At 35.8% G+C, this 17,500-nt stretch overlaps 2 long non-coding RNA genes across 2 annotated transcripts; both read right to left on the bottom strand.

The window, feature by feature from the left end:
• Positions 1-3,628: 3,628 nt before the first annotated feature.
• On the bottom strand, positions 3,629-4,587 carry LOC109208765. Its single transcript, XR_002065257.1, has 3 exons — positions 4,543-4,587; positions 3,745-3,825; positions 3,629-3,640 (listed from the first exon to the last, which is right to left on the bottom strand). It is a non-coding gene; the product is annotated as an uncharacterized LOC109208765 (long non-coding RNA).
• Positions 4,588-6,287: 1,700 nt separating this feature from the next.
• On the bottom strand, positions 6,288-9,608 carry LOC109208764. The gene is made up of 3 exons (XR_002065256.1): positions 9,556-9,608; positions 6,385-6,438; positions 6,288-6,314 (listed from the first exon to the last, which is right to left on the bottom strand). It is a non-coding gene; the product is annotated as an uncharacterized LOC109208764 (long non-coding RNA).
• Between the last annotated feature and the right edge of the window lie 7,892 nt (positions 9,609-17,500).

Raw genomic sequence — 17,500 nt, 5'->3', positions numbered from 1 at the left:
TTAAAATTAGCGACAAAGTTGGTTCGCTAATTATGCAGAAATTAAAATTGCGACCAAAGTTGGTCACTAAATTTAAATAAGATTTATTTATATTTATATATTATTTAATATAAATAATATAATTGTTATACGTTAGAACTGGTCCAGATTAGCGATCTATATTTATTTAATATTTTATAAAAAAAATTTAAATAATAATATAATTATTAAAATTTTATAACTGGGTAGATTAGCGACCAAAGTTGGTCTCTATCTGCTTCCCCTTCCGTAAGCGGACCAAACTTTGGTCGCTAACTTTGAATTATATTTATTTATATTTTATAAAAAAATTTAAATAATAATAATAATTATTAAAATTTATAACTGGGTAGATTAGCGACCAAAGTTGGTTTCTATCTGCTTCCCTTTCGTAAGCGACCAACTTTGGTCGCTAATTTAAATTGTATTTTATTTATATTTTTATAAATTTTTTTAAATAATAATATAAATTTACAATTTTATAAGTGGGTCCACTTTAGCGACAAAGTTGGTCGCTAATTTCAATAAGCAAGTCTGACTAGTCCGGTCAACCATTTTGACCACATTATCGACCAAAAGCGACCAACCTTGGTCGCTATGTATTTAGAATAATTATTTAATTATTTTCTCCAATTTAGGCGACCAACTTTGGTCGCTTTTCTTGACAGACCAATTTTGATCGCAAATTTGGTCGCTTTTTTCCATATTTCTAGTAGTGTTTGCTGAATGCTAACTTTCATTTTACTATGAGGGCTCGTCAAACTGATTGTCTATACCTGCAGGCATGAAATGAGCGTCCCCAAACAAAAGGACGTCAGTATGAATAATGTAACCGAGTATGTAAGGCGGAATTGGAACATAACAATAAGTCAACGTTAATTAAGGACATGGAAGAAACACGGAGTAAAAGGACAAACCTGTAAGTCTGGATAGCTCTATAAATCATTGAAATACTTATAATGTCATGCATATGCGTATGAATGTCATGTCGTGCATAGATACATGTGTTCATAACATCATCAAGCCTCTGAGGGCATCCATCATATCTTCTCGGGCACTGTCGGCAAATCATCAAATATAACCAGCTGATCAGGGTGGTGGTGCGTATAATAACGCCATAACCTTTCCCATATTCCCATATACATATTATATGTCATAACCTCATCACACCTCTAGGGCATCCCATCATATCATATGCACCACTGTGGGCAAATCATCAATGTTTACCAACTGATCAGGTGGTGGTGCGTATATAACGCCATAACCTTTCCCATATCCCATAATTCAAATTGCGTATGCAATTTGATCCCTGGCATAATAGCAACTGTTTGATGGCAAAATCTCATGTTATAGTGGAGCCTTTATACTGCTAGCTACACAGAGGCACAATCTCTTACCCTAAAAATGGTTGCATATGCGAAGTACAAACTATGAGAAATCCATCATAATCTACATGTGAGTGTGTCAAGTGTGAATTAGATAATTGTCCTTCAGTCAATAGCTTGATACGCATAAGGTCATGGAATTACACACGAGTGTCAAGTGTAATAGACATTGTTTTTCAGTCAATAGCTTGATACGCATAACGGCATAAGGTCATGAAATAACCATGATGAGCTACAAACAATAGTAAAATGCCTAACATGCCAAGATTGTTCGAATTTTCGGAGACTTGCTCCATTAGAACCCCAAGAGACTTCCTTTCGAAGTATTCTCTATGGAAAGGCACTATATCTTATTCTTAAGACGAAGTTTGCCACCCCGCTGCTTTAGTCTCAAACAGGGTGCAAATTGAGTGTACAAACTGACCAACTTAGCACACGACAAAAGTTAGCAGTAACAATAATAACACATATGCTTGGTCTCATGTTCCTCGACAATTCTCTTAGACAAGAACAGATCAGAATAAAGAAAACACATGAAATTGCAAACATCCTCCACCCTTGATGCTTGAATATTAGCCGAAGGGTGGTAGTAATTCCGTCTGTTTTGTCACAGTGAGGGCTTTTTACCTTCTTTTTACCCAAATAAAGACGTTTCATAAAAACATGATTAGAAAAGATTAAACAGAAATAACCTCTATCAAATTATGAATATGGAGATCCTAATACAACGAAGACAAGTTCTTTGCATTTAATAAATAATACAACTAAGTCAATATATTAACTTTGATGTGGAAAGAGTGACAAGTTTCTAACGTAAGGCACGCTGGAGAGATCATAGTACACAACCCGACACACACCAATGTAAAGCTGTGATACACCAACAAAAAAATATCAAAACCTACTCCTCTGTATCCCCAATTTATGCTTTATGCACATCATGAAAAACCTACGGCAAAAGAACTTCAAAAAACATAAAGATTCTGCACGATGACTCTCGGACACTTCAAACCACCCAGCGACAGAATGACAACCAACCTGCAAAAGATGAAACAACCAAAATATCAAGACGCCAAGCAGTGGAGGACAAACACATAATCATGTGCCTAGACGCATGTCCTTTTTCGCCACACACAGAAATAAAAGATTTGTTAACAGGTAATATCACGAAGCTTTTGGTTTTTACTGCGTTACTCCCCAAAGACACATAAATTCACAGGAAATTGGTCCATATCTTTCAGGGAATTGTTTTATCAATTATATGTGGCTAAATCTGGGGTGAACTTTTCTAGCCAGTAAACTTGAGGACATGTGTTATTTGGATTTTGGGCAGACAGCAGACTACCATACGCAACATCCTTCTTCCTTCATGCGAACCACAGGGAGCAGGAAGGAGGCAAAACTCATTTTTCCTTTCAGGGTAAAGCTGCACATAGAGCAGGGCTTCGCCAACAATTTTCAAAATAGAAAACTCTCCATGGTCTTTTCTGTTTCTTTCTGTTGCAAGGCATCAGCAATTACCACACGGCCCATTACACTGAGACGGAGTCCTCATTTTTTTTTTGCACAAATTTTATGAGCAAGTCCAGCCCTCTCAAAAGCTTATATTTTCACCTTCCTTCATCACTCATCTTTTTTGCGTTTTTTTCTTGCTGGCAAGGAGAGTGACTGTATTGTGGTCTCTATCAGTTTATTAAATATGTTCGCAAAAGTCACCTTATCGCAGCAAAAAAACATGCAGGCAGCATATTCCAAGAGATTCAGAGTATTTCTTAGAGAGGCGACCTAAAAAAATGCTTATACTACTACATTAACTTTAATCTGAAAACCTGAAAACTGTAAATCTGAATTCCACCAGACACACAGGAAAATAGGAAGTATAAATCTGATGCAAGATATCAATGTCACATAAACTCAATTCAATGTGATACCTGTGACCGTAAAAACGCTTGATTTCTGATGAAAGCAGTGTACTTCCTTGCCTACTTGTCTGCATGTACCCTCTTGGCCTTACGACGTGAATGGTGTGCATGGCCATTTCGGCTGGTTTCTTCACCTTTGTGCTGTAATAGATAATCAAAAAGCGGGGAATTCTGAGCCTCATTAAAAGAGTAAACCTTGCAGAAAAGGTAGATCACTGCGAATTTGCCAAACAAGGGACAAAAAAAAACTGTGCTAACCAGAAAATGGCAGACAAAAGTTTGAACAGTATTTAACTGGCAGAGCCAACACGCTGAGGCCTACATCATAAAATATCAGCAAGAACTTCAAGTATGAGATCATCAAATTGAATCAAAAAGAGAGGAGATGGCAAGACCATAGAATAGGAATAAAAGATACATACAGCAAACCAGACAAACTCCTTTGTTGCAAGAGGTCTTGTAAGCTCATGTTTCTTCAGTGTTTCGTCGACTGTGTCTTGCAGCTTCAAATGGCATGAAACATTGATTTAGAATTGATGCCAAGATAATTTAATGCTATAAGCAGCATAGGCATACTGGCAAAGACATTCAAGCAGCATAGGCATAATAGCAAAGACATTCGCTACTTCATAAGATACTTCCACCAGATCATTCAACTCGTAAAGATCAGAATGAGAAATATTATAATCGTTACCTCTTCCGCAAGAGTTTGAAAGCTACTCTTCTAGTCAATTTACATTCTTCTTTATCATCTTAAAAAGGTAAAGAGGAACAACACGACCAGCAGAGAAAAATGGACCATCATTGGCAGAGGCTAAACCACCAAATAGTCAGAACTTGGGGAATTGTTGGGAATACACACGGTAACTCAACCACTCTTCATGCACTGATTCCCAAGATTTCCCCAAGTTAATTTGGTTAATTTAATAAGCTAAAGCAAAATCATTCTTTAATAACAAAGACTCTTCCAACACTAAGAATACAGATGCAGCAAGACAGGCAGGGAATGTAACTTAAAGAGTCTACAGGATCTTTTTTTTTTTTGGGGGGGAGAATCGACTTTACAGGGATTATTGAAACTTGAATACACAATTAACTGATGCAGTAGTAAAATTACTGGAAAAAATTTACAAAGAGACTGACTGTATATCTTAATCCCAAATACACCTCTGTAAGATCTGAATACTCAGGGACTATCATATCAATTTATTTTCTCACACCTGATGATGGTATACTGTTGCAGACTCAAGGAACTTTCCATAATGATGAAACTGCCACATCTGTGTGTATGGCTTTAAGGCAAATACGGAACTTTCTCCACATGAGGTTTTGTAGGCAGTGCAACCTGATCAATGTATGGCTTTGCTGAATTTCTTAGTTCCTGGCAAAAAATTATGCTTTTTGTCACATTACATACAAATAAGCCGGGAAAACATGTAGTAGCAGTTATAAATTTGATGCATTTATGGCAAGAACATGAAACTATATTTTTATATTCTACCTACTCATGAGAGGATTAAAAATTATTGTTCATTTAAATGTACTCAACAAGGGATGTCACCTGAACATGGGGTTTCTGCTACTTCCTGAAACTTTTGACAATATGAGGAGTTATCGCGCCTTTAGATGTTTCATATAATTTCAATGTTTTAGTCTTTAGCAATTCGCGTGTTGGCTTGAGGTTAGTGGTGATCCACCATTGTTCCTTCACAGCTGGCATCCATTTCTACAAACAGTAGCGCGAGAAAATTACTAAGATCCTCTATCTTGATCTCAAATACAACAGGCAAACTAGCTTAAGGGATATAATAAATGTTTGCAGTTAGACAATTGTATGTACATCTGAAAAAGTAACGAAGAATCTTCCCCGTAGCTTGTCCCTTATTCTTGATTTTTCTCCTCCAGAATGTCAGATGACCATATATGCCATTTAGCAGACCGAGAACTCACCTCTTGGGAAGAATTTAAAGATACTCTACCATTTTTCCAATGTAAGGTACCACTTATTGCATTGTTAACAGGAAAATCTCAAAACTAGTCTAGCTTTAATGTCCAAGTACTTATTTCATGATTGGGTGAGTATGATGTTAGGTAAAAAAATGCCCATCATACGAACACCTATTAAGGTTTTTTGTTTTGGTGAATTATCTCAGCACACGAGATCAGAATTCACAGGAAGAAACAACAAGATTCTATAACTTCTTTATTAATTCTTCAAGACCAGGAACTTCCCAGATACATCTAGTTCTATCTTCGTCCGTGTTTGCTGCACCTTGATAAGTAGAGACATTAAATTAATCATACCCACCTATTGCAGATTACTTCTCTATATATTAAATACATGGGATGATGGGAAATAGATACAGAAAAGTGACATGACCACACAAAGGAAGTCACTGCTCTTTCTTCTTTTCAATTTCGTGACACTCAAACCATTTTGGACATTCAAAATATTCGACTCGTGCTATTTCTGTCCAACTTTAACAAACTTCCAAGAATAAGTCCATAAAATTAATCAACTTTCATGACTTGTACTTTATCAAACTAACTCTTTCAACCACTATTTTACTATTTTCTTCCACACACACACACACATATATGTCAAAATGAATCTTAAAAACTAAGTGCCCAACCAACGCCATCCAAATAAAATTGTGTGAATTCTTATCTGGAAGGTTATGGAAATACAAAACTAGACTAAATGAAGCAATAATAAGGCAATAAAAATCAGAATACTAAATGATGCAAAGCTGACGTTACTGTTTTGACTGTTTTACATGTGGCGCAGGCCCATACCTCAGCTTGGGCCTTCTTCTCAACTGCCTAAGAAGCACGTAAAAATGGTAAACAGGATAGAGTAGTAGATCAATCAAGCATCATTGTATAGTCGATAGTTTAAAAGGATATCCAATAGCAACAAGTGTATACCTTCTGTATCATTATGTCCATGGCAGTTTTCCCATGCTTCTTGCCAATGCTTCTCCAAAAGAGACTGAAATTCACAGCATAATCAGCACTCCATTTACAATAATGTTCAGTACAAACTTTTATGCTCAAAATACCTGGTAGTGACTCCAACGAACTGCCAGCCAACGTGGAAGCCACGCCCCATGCACCTGAGTTTTCAAAGAAAGGAAAAAAGAAGTTAGCATTTATATATAATGATTCATCATTCTACACCATAAAACGGCTGGAAAAGGGAAAAAGAACAAGGAAGCACAGCAAACAAAATAAGCACTAGCTATTTTCCTATCTAAAAATATAAGCATTAGTATTATAAAACACAAGCTGATGTTCTGTCTTTCCTTGCAAGACTTAACTTGACATGAAAAAAGTATCATACCAAATGAATGATGTAGAATGCAACATTGATCCTTTCTACTTTATGATAGGTTATGCAAGGTGCATGATAGGGGTGTGCATTCAATTTATCGACTCGATTTTGACCTTATCGATAATTACTTATTGATTATCGATCTGTACATATGCTTATCGTTATCGTTTCAATAAGGTTTTGATTTTTTCGATTTCGATTTATCGATTTTGGGCTTATCGAATCGGTTATCGATTACACCATAAGAAATTTGCGGAAAACCACGGAAAGTATATCGCTATAAAACACGCTAAACTAATATGGACCAAAAGAAGCTAAAATAAGACGAACACCGTTTATAACATAAAAATTGGGTCAACAAGCACATGCAACGAAACTAAAGCAAGGGATCAAATGTATGCCACCAACACTCCAACGGTATAAAAAAAATAAAAATACATCACCACGGCCAATTCTATTTTCCATTAATTGAACTTCATTCCCTTGAGCTTTAAGTATGATCATTCCTTAAATGTGGTAGATGAAATAATAGGGTTAGGGACTTAGGGTAAAGGAAAGGTATTAATAGAATAAGGGTAAAAAAAAATTAAAAAAATTTAAAAAAATTATTTTTTTTTTAGTATTTCTTATCGGTTTATCGATAAACCGAATAACCGAAGAGGACAAAATCGAAATCGAAATCGATAACTCGATAAGGAAAATTACGAAATCGAAATCGAAATCGATAAATCGAATAAACCGATAACAAATAATCGATTCGATTTATCGATAAACCGATTCGAATGCACACCCCTAGTGTAGGAAGCATATTTTACCACATGAAACAGATACTCACATTCGAAAAGATTCACAACTAAATCGCCATACGTCACCACTAATCAGACAACTTCCACATACCAGAACTCCAAAACCAAGCAAGACGGAAACAGAACGGGACCTAAGTTGCTCGGACTCAGGTGCGGGTATATGATACGGGGATGGATCCGAGTATCGGATTCGGCAAAATCGAAATTTTAAGAACCAGGGTACGGATACGGGTATGGATACGGGGGATTCGGCTACTAAAAATAGAGCTATAAATTATTATAAATTTTGAGAGATTATTCTGTGAAAAAACTTACATGAATATTGTAGAATTCAATCTTTCATTCTCCAAGATGGACATTATTCTTTTCATTTCCTAAATCTGTTTTATATTTTATTTTGAGAAATCAAAATCTCAATTTTTCTCCCAAATTGTCAATGGACTCTGGTCAAAGTGTCCGAAGTCAGTTGACCGAATCCAGGACGTATCCCGCTCCTGCTCCCGTCCCCGTCTACGAGACGGGGACGGCACCAAAATCGAAAGAGTCCGCGCAACTTAGACGGGGACCACAAAAACCACCTTTTCTCTTATATTAATGACGTGCGTGTTAAAAACCAACCGCACTTTTTATCTTCTTATTAGATTGTTTCTCACTTTAATGGTACAGTTTAGGGCTGGGCATATATCGGGTAAAACCGATAACCCGAACCGTTTAATTGTTTATCGGGTTACTGGGTAACGGTTCGGTAATGGTTTAGAATTTTTTCACTATTGGATTATCGGTTCGGGCCTCGATTTTCCAATTTTGTTAATGGGTTAACCGATAACCCAATAAGAATTAATAAAATTATGACTTTATCCTTAAGTATATACATATGCTAAGGCTCAGTTCATTCTCTCCTATCCTTTCTCACCCACACTCTTCAGTTTGCACATCTTCATTCTTTTCATAGACCTTACTAGTTACTCTAGCGTAAGTCTTTGTTATACATTCGGCTTTTAATTTCTGTAACAAAATTATCTTCATAAAGGGATTGCCTATTGGTTTTTCTTTTTTCAGGCATTTGACAAACAACATCCACTTTATTTTGGACTGTTTGAGGTCTTCAACGCTCGTGGAAGTGCAGGTATTGTGTGAAATATATTATCTAAATCAACTATTGTTGTTATTATATCGGAGGAGCACCTAATGCCTTGGAACATTTTGTGGGAATTGATGCAATTTGATAGTATTTATCCACTGTTTTTTTGGTGAAGCCTATAAGGATTAGAGGTAGTTGTTGTCTTGTTAACTTGAATTGAATTGTTAATACTATATGTTTGGACTTGTTAATTTTAAGGTGAAGTAGCTACTACTTTGTATTATTATTATTATTATTATATTATTATTTAATGTAATTTGACAATTGTTGTTGAAGAAACTAGTTACTATTCCAGTTGTGGCCACTGGACAAAACGCAGAAATGGGTAGTATACTGTATGTAAATTCTTCCCTTTTTTGCTCAACTCCAGTGAAATTGTCTTCTTTTTTTTCCTTAACTCTAGATTGAGTTATCTTATCGGGTAAACCGATAACCGAACCGATAATGATCGGTAACCGATTAACCGATACCCGATAACCGATATCTTATCGGTTCGGTTATCGGTTTTCAAATTTGTAAACCGATAACCGATATGCTAAACCAATAATATTCATAACCGACCTGAACCGACCGATGCCCACCCCTAGTAGTTGTAGACAAGCTCATGATAACCCGCAAAATTTGAAAAATTAGCTAAATTTCATATTACAATTTTTTTCCGCATGCTAACCATATATCAACAAAGAATCCAAAGACATTTCTTCAGATACCAATGATTTAAACAAAAAAAGACCATATTTTATTATACACCTAAAAGAAAGGGCAGACAAGTTGTAAAACTTTAGAGAATGCCATCTACCAATATATGCAGGACTGACTGCATTTTTTTTTCTCCCCGAAATTCATTTACAGGTTGCAAATAGACAACCACCAAACAAGACAGCAGCCACACATTTACAGCATCCACATTAATGCAAACACCAAAAGAAACCCACATATCCCTCAGGAATACCTGTCTCTTCGACCTGTTTGCCTTGTGTATTTATGATTGTTGTCATCCTTCCATATTTCTTCACTTAAGCAAATATCCACCCACTTACATGACGGCCATTCATCCTTTTAAACAAAATGGTTTAAGACCACATCTATCAACACATTTCTTTTTCCCTTTTAGCCCTCCAATATAAAAACCCAATGCAGCAATTAAAACCACCAGCTAAAGACCAGCATTCACCTCCACACCACTACCTTACTACTAAATCACCCCACATCCTGCTGTCCAAAAACTACTGATATCCCAGTTCCGCATACCAAGGCTGATACAAAAAGCTAACCATAAACTGGCATATCAACACTCGTAACATAGTATGAATGGTAAAGGCCAAATGCACCAGGATACTAGAAGAATCATTAACATGGAATCACCAGGATTTCTTCAGCTAGCTGAGAAACGAGATTGGAACCTCCTATTTTCAATAGTATTGTAGTCCCTGAATTACACATGATAAAAAAAGGGACATTAGAACATCTAACCTCCATTCAGACTCCTTCGCCCGATGTGGCTTTCAAACCTTGCTCTACCATCATTTCTCCTGAAGAAGCAAAATTTGAGAGGCTTTAGAAATTGTTATCCACCCACACAAGTTCACAACTTTTGAGCTGTTTTCTATCAAGAACACTCAAAGCAAGTTGAAGAGCTCGTTCAGTTTTTTGCAGTTTTCCTTTTCTGTCAAATCAATGGTCTTTTGAGCTGCATAAACCAAATAGAAACAAAAATCACTTCGTAATAGTTGGGCTGAAATATTGCCACGTAGCCACAAACTTAATGACCAGCAGCAAGAGCTAACAAATCTTTGTAGGACACACAAGAAAAGTCCATGGCAATTTTAAAGTTTGTTTAGCCAGCAGAAGGAAATAAATTCTGTGTAATTAAAAAGGACAGCTTAAATTCCCGGAACACTTCATGCATTTATTATAAGCTTCCACGTATCTTCAAGAACACAAGTCATCACGGCTTACTCCTGATAAAATTCTCATATGACCATCTCTCAGGGTACGAAGGGAGAAGAGCGGTTTTTTTTTTAGTGGAAAGGAGATAAGGGATCTGTCTTTCTAAACAAGGTTTTGCTTCCCATCTAAAATTAACATATGCAACTGCAGTCTGCACACACTTGAGGACTAAAAGCAAATAATTATAACTGAAACAAACCGAAGGCCTTCCAATTAAAGATAAGTACAATAATTTTGTTAGCTTTTTGTTCTTCATACCACCTTTTCGCATTTTCCAAAACATTCTTTATTTGTCGGACCAACCAGAATTTTTGACTGCTCTCCCAGCTTCTTCTTGTCCCAAACTATAATACTACAAAATCCTACTATATTCACTGTCTCTTGAGGAGGCAAAACATTCACTGGAATAAGACTCTCTAAATAGCTAGTTTTGGACTCAATTAATTTACAGCAATGCAAACTACAGGCATCTGTTTATCCTCTATATGACAAACATGAAGGTTGTTTCCTGAGGCACCCATTATGATCCTATGCTTACATTAGGCCTTCATTTTATCAACATTTTGATAATGTTGACTCCTTATTTTACCTTTCTTCACAAACATTATATTCACATTCCTTGCTATAAAGATTTCAGATCCTATCAAACTTCGAGAATCCTTTGTGGTTTTATGAAGCTCTTTTTGACAAAGGATCACTGCTTTATAAAAGGTCAAGAGCTTCTGCAGCCACTTCACCTTTCTTTTCTTTTTCTCTTTTCTTGATAAGTACCTTCACCTTTCTATGTTTCAGCTAACATGTTTAAGTCCTATGTCCATCTTTCCTATGAGCTCCACTATAGTGTAAATTGATAAAGAAACACTAGCAGGAAAGCATTTAGAAGTTGTTTCTTTTTTGTAATTTTCTGTTTGTTGCCAGTGATCGAACAATGTTAGATAGCTTCTAATAACTCTAGAATGATCGCAGGACAAACAGCTGTGACCAAGAACCAAAAATTAACATACATCAAACTGCTTTTTCCAATAACCTCTATTGAGTTTACTTGCTCCAGCGCTCGATTAAAACGGAACACTCATTAAATGACAAGCAAAATGTATCCCAAGGATCTTTTTTTTTTAAATTTAAAAAAAAAAGGATAATGCAGCTCCACCAATAATAGATTGTCTTTTTTTTCCTTTTTATCTTTTAATGCATAAAGGGACCTCCTAAACTTGGACAATGCATAAATGAAAGTTTCTTTAGTTTTAACCACACGACATATCTTAGTAGAAGGAGCATTACTTTTAGTCAACAAATTGTTATATGTTGCCAGCAGAGATCAGAAAGTGTTAACCTCTGTTTCTTCATTGCCCAGTCACTGCTGATATTTGGAAACTTCTCCTATCACACTTTTTGGTATAACTTGGATCATGCTCAACACATCAAGGAAGCCTATAATTTAGGGATTTTTTTTAGGAGTTGACAAAGCCATCAAAAAGAATATGGAGATGATCCCAAGAGTCATATTTTGGATTGTTTGGAAGGGAAGAAATGGAAGATGCCGTTGATGAATATCAACTCCAACACATTCCCTAAAAGCTAGATGTTTAAGTTAGTTTGTTCAGTTGGAACTTCTCTCCCCTGTTAATAGGTTGACATTTCTATTGGATGTTTTGTTAGCTCACTGGTTCTAGCATAAGGTACTCTTGTACTGGAGCGTAACAATGTTTTGCCTTTTGTACGGGAGCTAAACATATTTTGTGTTATTGTAATTTGGCATCTTTCCTGATTGCCCTTTCAATGATATTATCTTACTTCAATCCAAAAAAAAAAAGGAAGTTGTCTTTAATGCTTGTTGTTGAAAACTTTTGTAGTGAAATATTCCAATTGTTTAAAATATCTGCAGTAGGCGACTAACAAAGACCAAAGATAACACCACTTGCAAAAGAAAGCAAACGAAAGCAAATGAGCTACATTCTTTCATAAAAAAGATAAGCAGATCAAGAAGCTTACTTTGTCAACCGTCAAATTTAAACTCAGTGACTTTTTTCTCGGTTTCAACCTTTATGGGCTTCAAAGTCTTTTTTTCTTCCTTATTCTTCATTTCAACTTCCTCTTTAGTCTCTTCAACTTGGCTTTTCAAGGCTGATCAGCTCGTTGACGAAGCCTTTCCAACTTGCTCCTCAGCATCTAGTTTCCCTTATTCTAGAAAAACAATAAACTTAAGAGGTTACGAACTACATCAACACTGTTGAGACATTTTCATCAAACTAAAATTGCATTACAAAAGCCCAAACTTGCTAATTTGAGAGACTCACCTGTAGAGAAGCCAATTCAGTTTGACAATGAACTTAACCCTCTCTGGACTTCTTTTATTATCTTCTCCCCTGTCAGAATCACCTCATCCTTTCCTTTCAGGCTCGCACAGTCCTTCCCTCAATTGTTGATTCTTGAAGATAAAGAAACCCATTAGAAAGGAAAGAGAGACGGCTAGCAATCAATATTTTGTACTTTTATTTAAAATAAAATAAATGGGAGCACCCTACATTCCCAACACCCTCACAAAACTCACTGTTGCAGAATTATCTCACACAGAGAGAGAAAACAATATGAAATTTAACAGCCTAGTAGCTTGACAACAACAAAGCACAAAGTATGGAACAACTGCGGGAAATTAGGTCCGAATTTATTATCCTGTCTCATAATTTTATGGGTATGTTGAGAGTTATTTTTGGTTTGTGAATATTCAAATTTCATCTGCTCTTTTGCCAGATTACACCAAGATTTGTACCAGTTCACAACAGAGGAAGGTACTAAAATATTATCTCTAAATTTTCTGCAGTTCCCTAAACTGTATTCTCTATCTCTGGAAATCTTCGCTACCAAACCAAAAAAGTCACCATTTTTTTTAGGTCCAAGAACATAGGCGGCGCTTTTATTGTGCTTTCGAAATGTACAAGTTATCAAAACAAACTATGTTCATCTTTTGGATTGGCCTTCTATTGAGCTGCAACATAAAGTCTTGGTGAGTTGGAGAAATCTAACAAATTGGAGTCATGAGCTGTTCCTATTAGCAAAATCTAAAGGGACCTGTTTCTTTAACAAATTCACTGTGCTAAATAAACAAATAACTTTATTGCCAATGGAAAGTTTGTGTCCAACAAAGTTTTCAAAGAAATTGGACTCAATGAGAAATATAACTAATGTCGACAAGCTGAGAATTTTCAACTTCATATTATTCACGCTGATGGATTGAATGTGTATCTTCGGACCTAAAATAAGTTTTTCTCAACATTCAACCCACAAAGTCTTGAACTTTCACAAACTTTTTCCCCAAAAAAAAAACTAACAATATCAATATATAACTTCCAACTTCCACAAACTTCTTTTCAACTTTCCAGCTTCAAATAATTACTCCGACTTCCACGACTTCTTTTCAAACTTCAGTTCAAATAATTACTTTTCAATTCACTCAGACTTTGACCAAACGCATACTAGAAAGTACTTACATGGTCAGAGTAGGTAGGCACGCCTGCATAAGAAAAGAAGGCAAACAACGGAAAAGTCCAACTTAAGTTTCATTTCAAAGAATATATCGATGGCCATGAGACTCGTCAGTCCACGCTCTATTTAAAAATGTCCATCAACTGTATACCAAGAGCGCCACTTTTGTTTCTTTTCTTTAGGTGTGTGTGTGTTGGGGGGGAGGGGGGCATAAATCAAAGAAGCCACGGGAAATGGAAGCAAAAACATCATAGTTCACCATGAAATAGCCTCAAAGCAAAACACCAAGAAAACCAGAATGCTAAAAAAACTGTATAAAACCTCAAGCAGTAAAAGCAATTAGAAATCCTGCATTTATCCTCGCATTGTTACATGAGCGTGAATTTTTACATTCATTGTTCCTTATCCTCCAAATATAAAGAAAATCGAATGAAAAAAAAAGAACATAGTTAAATAGCTTACAGTTCTTTAGTTTCTATTTGACATACTCATTTCTACACCCTATTTGAACAATACAGATAACTTATCACAAAGTCAACAGAAATAATCCATCACCAAACACTCAACCTTTAAAACCTTCTTCCTTTTTTAGAATTCAAGCTCATCATGTAAGAAATCCAAAAAGATAAGAGCTTTCAAATAACTAGAACTATTAGCTCATCAAATTAACCTCAGGACAAAATTACCCCTCTACAATCTAATCTTCTTAGCCAAGTAAACCAGACCACAATCCAGAGACTACACTCTCCAAAACATCAACCTAGCCATTTCTACTACCGCTGTTGAAACATTATAAGTAATACAGCAAAAACCAACTGTTCATTGTTTCATCCTTAATAATGTTCTACTCATAAAACCTTTTTTTCTTCACAATTCCAGCTCATTAATAACAAATTTAAATAACGATAACAACCTTTAAGACCAAAACATGAAAACTACAAGACCAATTATAAATTTTCCAAGAAAAAGAGAGGAAAAGGTCAGAAACTAAACCTAAGATTTGGATCTTGGACTTAAGAAGGTCCAATTCTTGAAAAGTGGTTCAACATCCGAATCCTAAACCACTTCAAACTTCATCATCCAAAACGATGACCCAGCATCAGCTTTGACATTAGGAACAACGAGAGAAGAAAAAACGAAGAAAATAAACAAGGACCCTCACGAAGATGCCATGTTGAATCCAAAGCCTTGAGAAAACTTAAGGCTCTGGTGATCTAATAAAAGGGTTTCTACTGCACGGCTAGATTGTTTTTGTGGGTATGTTTTTTTCTTTTCGACTTTCCAAGAAGAGTAGGGCTTCAAGTGATTAAATATATCAAAGGGTTCTTGATGAAAGTAGCAGTGTGTTTGTATTTTAATCGTGGGGGTGAGGGGTGGGGGATAACGAGGCGGGCGATGTTGGGTAGTTGGTCTTTCTCTGTTTCAAATCTTCAATATCGCAACTGTCTGGTTTGGTGGAATCTATATACCCCATGAACCTAAAAACCATGTCACACTTGGCTTTCATTGAAATTTAAGGTACATGTGATGAAGAATGATGTACAATTTGTAGTATGTACCGGACTGCTAGTTAAAGTAGTGAAGCACAATGTACAATATTACTTAGGCTGAATAACACACCATCCCCTAATTTGCCAACAAAAAAAAAATTATTATACACTTAATTGTGACCCATGGACCGGGAATCCTGATCATTCTAACATCCTTCATATAACCATGCAAGATCCTTTGCTACAGGATTCTTCGAAAAAGCACTCGAAGACCTTGGAACTGGTTTATAATGAAATGAGGGGAAGCTATTCGGCTTTCTTCGCCAGCGACTTATGTACATGTCGGCCCTTATAAAGCTCGCTAAGCCTCGCTCCCTCTCCCTTCAACTTATTTTATTAGTGAAAATAGTTGTCGGCATTCCTTACCAAGGCCCCCCAAAATCCATGTTGGATGTGAGCTATACTCCGTGGAGGACCAAACGGGCGTTGGCCATCCCATTGACCCTTCTCAAATCATTTTGTTAATCAAAGCTATCCTAATCCAAGAACTATAAACACATTGTCCCATATGACCTAATCGTCGATGAAAACGCTCGATGCTAAAAAATCTGTTACCACAATACTCCTTCTTCATAACTGTCATATGATCTCGCATGCTACTCCTGTTGAATCTTTCTCATAAGCTTATGCACACTAGTTATCACACCTTCCCAAATCATCGTCAAATGCATATGCATCCTCGTGGATTTGTGCACTTCCTCAAGCGATCCAAACTCGATTTTCTCCACGGGCCCATAGGCGAAACGAAAGAGAAGCTCATCCATGGCCTCTTCGCCCACTGGGCCAGCCTCTTCTAGGGTGTTAGTCAGTCGTATCCATCCAAATACAACTTTAATAGATTATAATAGCATGTATGTAAAGGAATTTTTTAAGTTATATTTAAGTATATGAGTAATTTCATATACACGCATAAACTATATTGTAATTGATGATCAATCTTATATATTACTACGTACGAATAATTAATGAATAGATAAACCAATATAATATTATTCTATTAATTGATATAATAGTATTCATTATTTGTGTTATAACAGAGTTAATGAATTACATTCATTCATCACTAGGTTATAAGTCGAGACGTTTTGTTTTTAATATTCAATGATGCATCTGAGTAGGTTATAAGTCGATGAATCAATTTATAATTTAAGCAATCCCTAAAAGAACCCGACCCTGTGTTCCTAGCGCTTCATATATATATATATATATATATATATATATATATAACTTGTTATAGTATATGTTAGTGTGTTGTATATATATAACACACACACTTCGTGCTATTTTAACTACATATATAGCATGTTATAGTATATGCTACTGTATTCATTAATTGTATTATAACAGAGTTAATGAATTACATTCATTAATTGTATTATGACACAGTTAATGAATTATTGATTCATCGACTTATAACCTACTCAGATGCATCGTTGAATATTAAAAACAAAACGTCTCGTCTCGACCTATATATGGGCCAGCTGCGCCTTTTGGGAGTTGCTTGGAGGCAACTGCAATTGTTTGTTGTGTGGAAACAACATTTGTATCAGACTGTTTGGGTATTGTTTCAGTAATATTTTCCTCCGACGGAGGAAGAGCAGGTATTGGAGGATCTGAAATGTCGGCTTCCTTTTTTCATGGCATTTTTATCTATCTTCCCTGCAAGATTCTCTGGTAAGAAAATCCGGAACACAGTTTGAGCTCCCTTTGATATATTCTATATCAAAATCAAAAATAGATAAAATAGCTTGCCATCTAGCAAATGTATGTTTAGAAGCAAGATTTTGTACATCTTTTTGTAAAACAGATTTTTGCAGCTTTACAATCAATTCTTAACAAAATTTTTTGATTTAAATAAATCAGCTTGAAATTTTAGAAATGCACAAAACAATTGCTAAAATTCTTTTTAGCAGG

The sequence above is a fragment of the Nicotiana attenuata genome, unplaced genomic scaffold (genome assembly GCF_001879085.1).
Source record: "Nicotiana attenuata strain UT unplaced genomic scaffold, NIATTr2, whole genome shotgun sequence".
Taxonomy (NCBI): domain Eukaryota; kingdom Viridiplantae; phylum Streptophyta; class Magnoliopsida; order Solanales; family Solanaceae; genus Nicotiana; species Nicotiana attenuata.
Note: the sequence above shows the minus strand (reverse complement) of the source record. Positions and strands in the feature narration are given on the sequence as shown.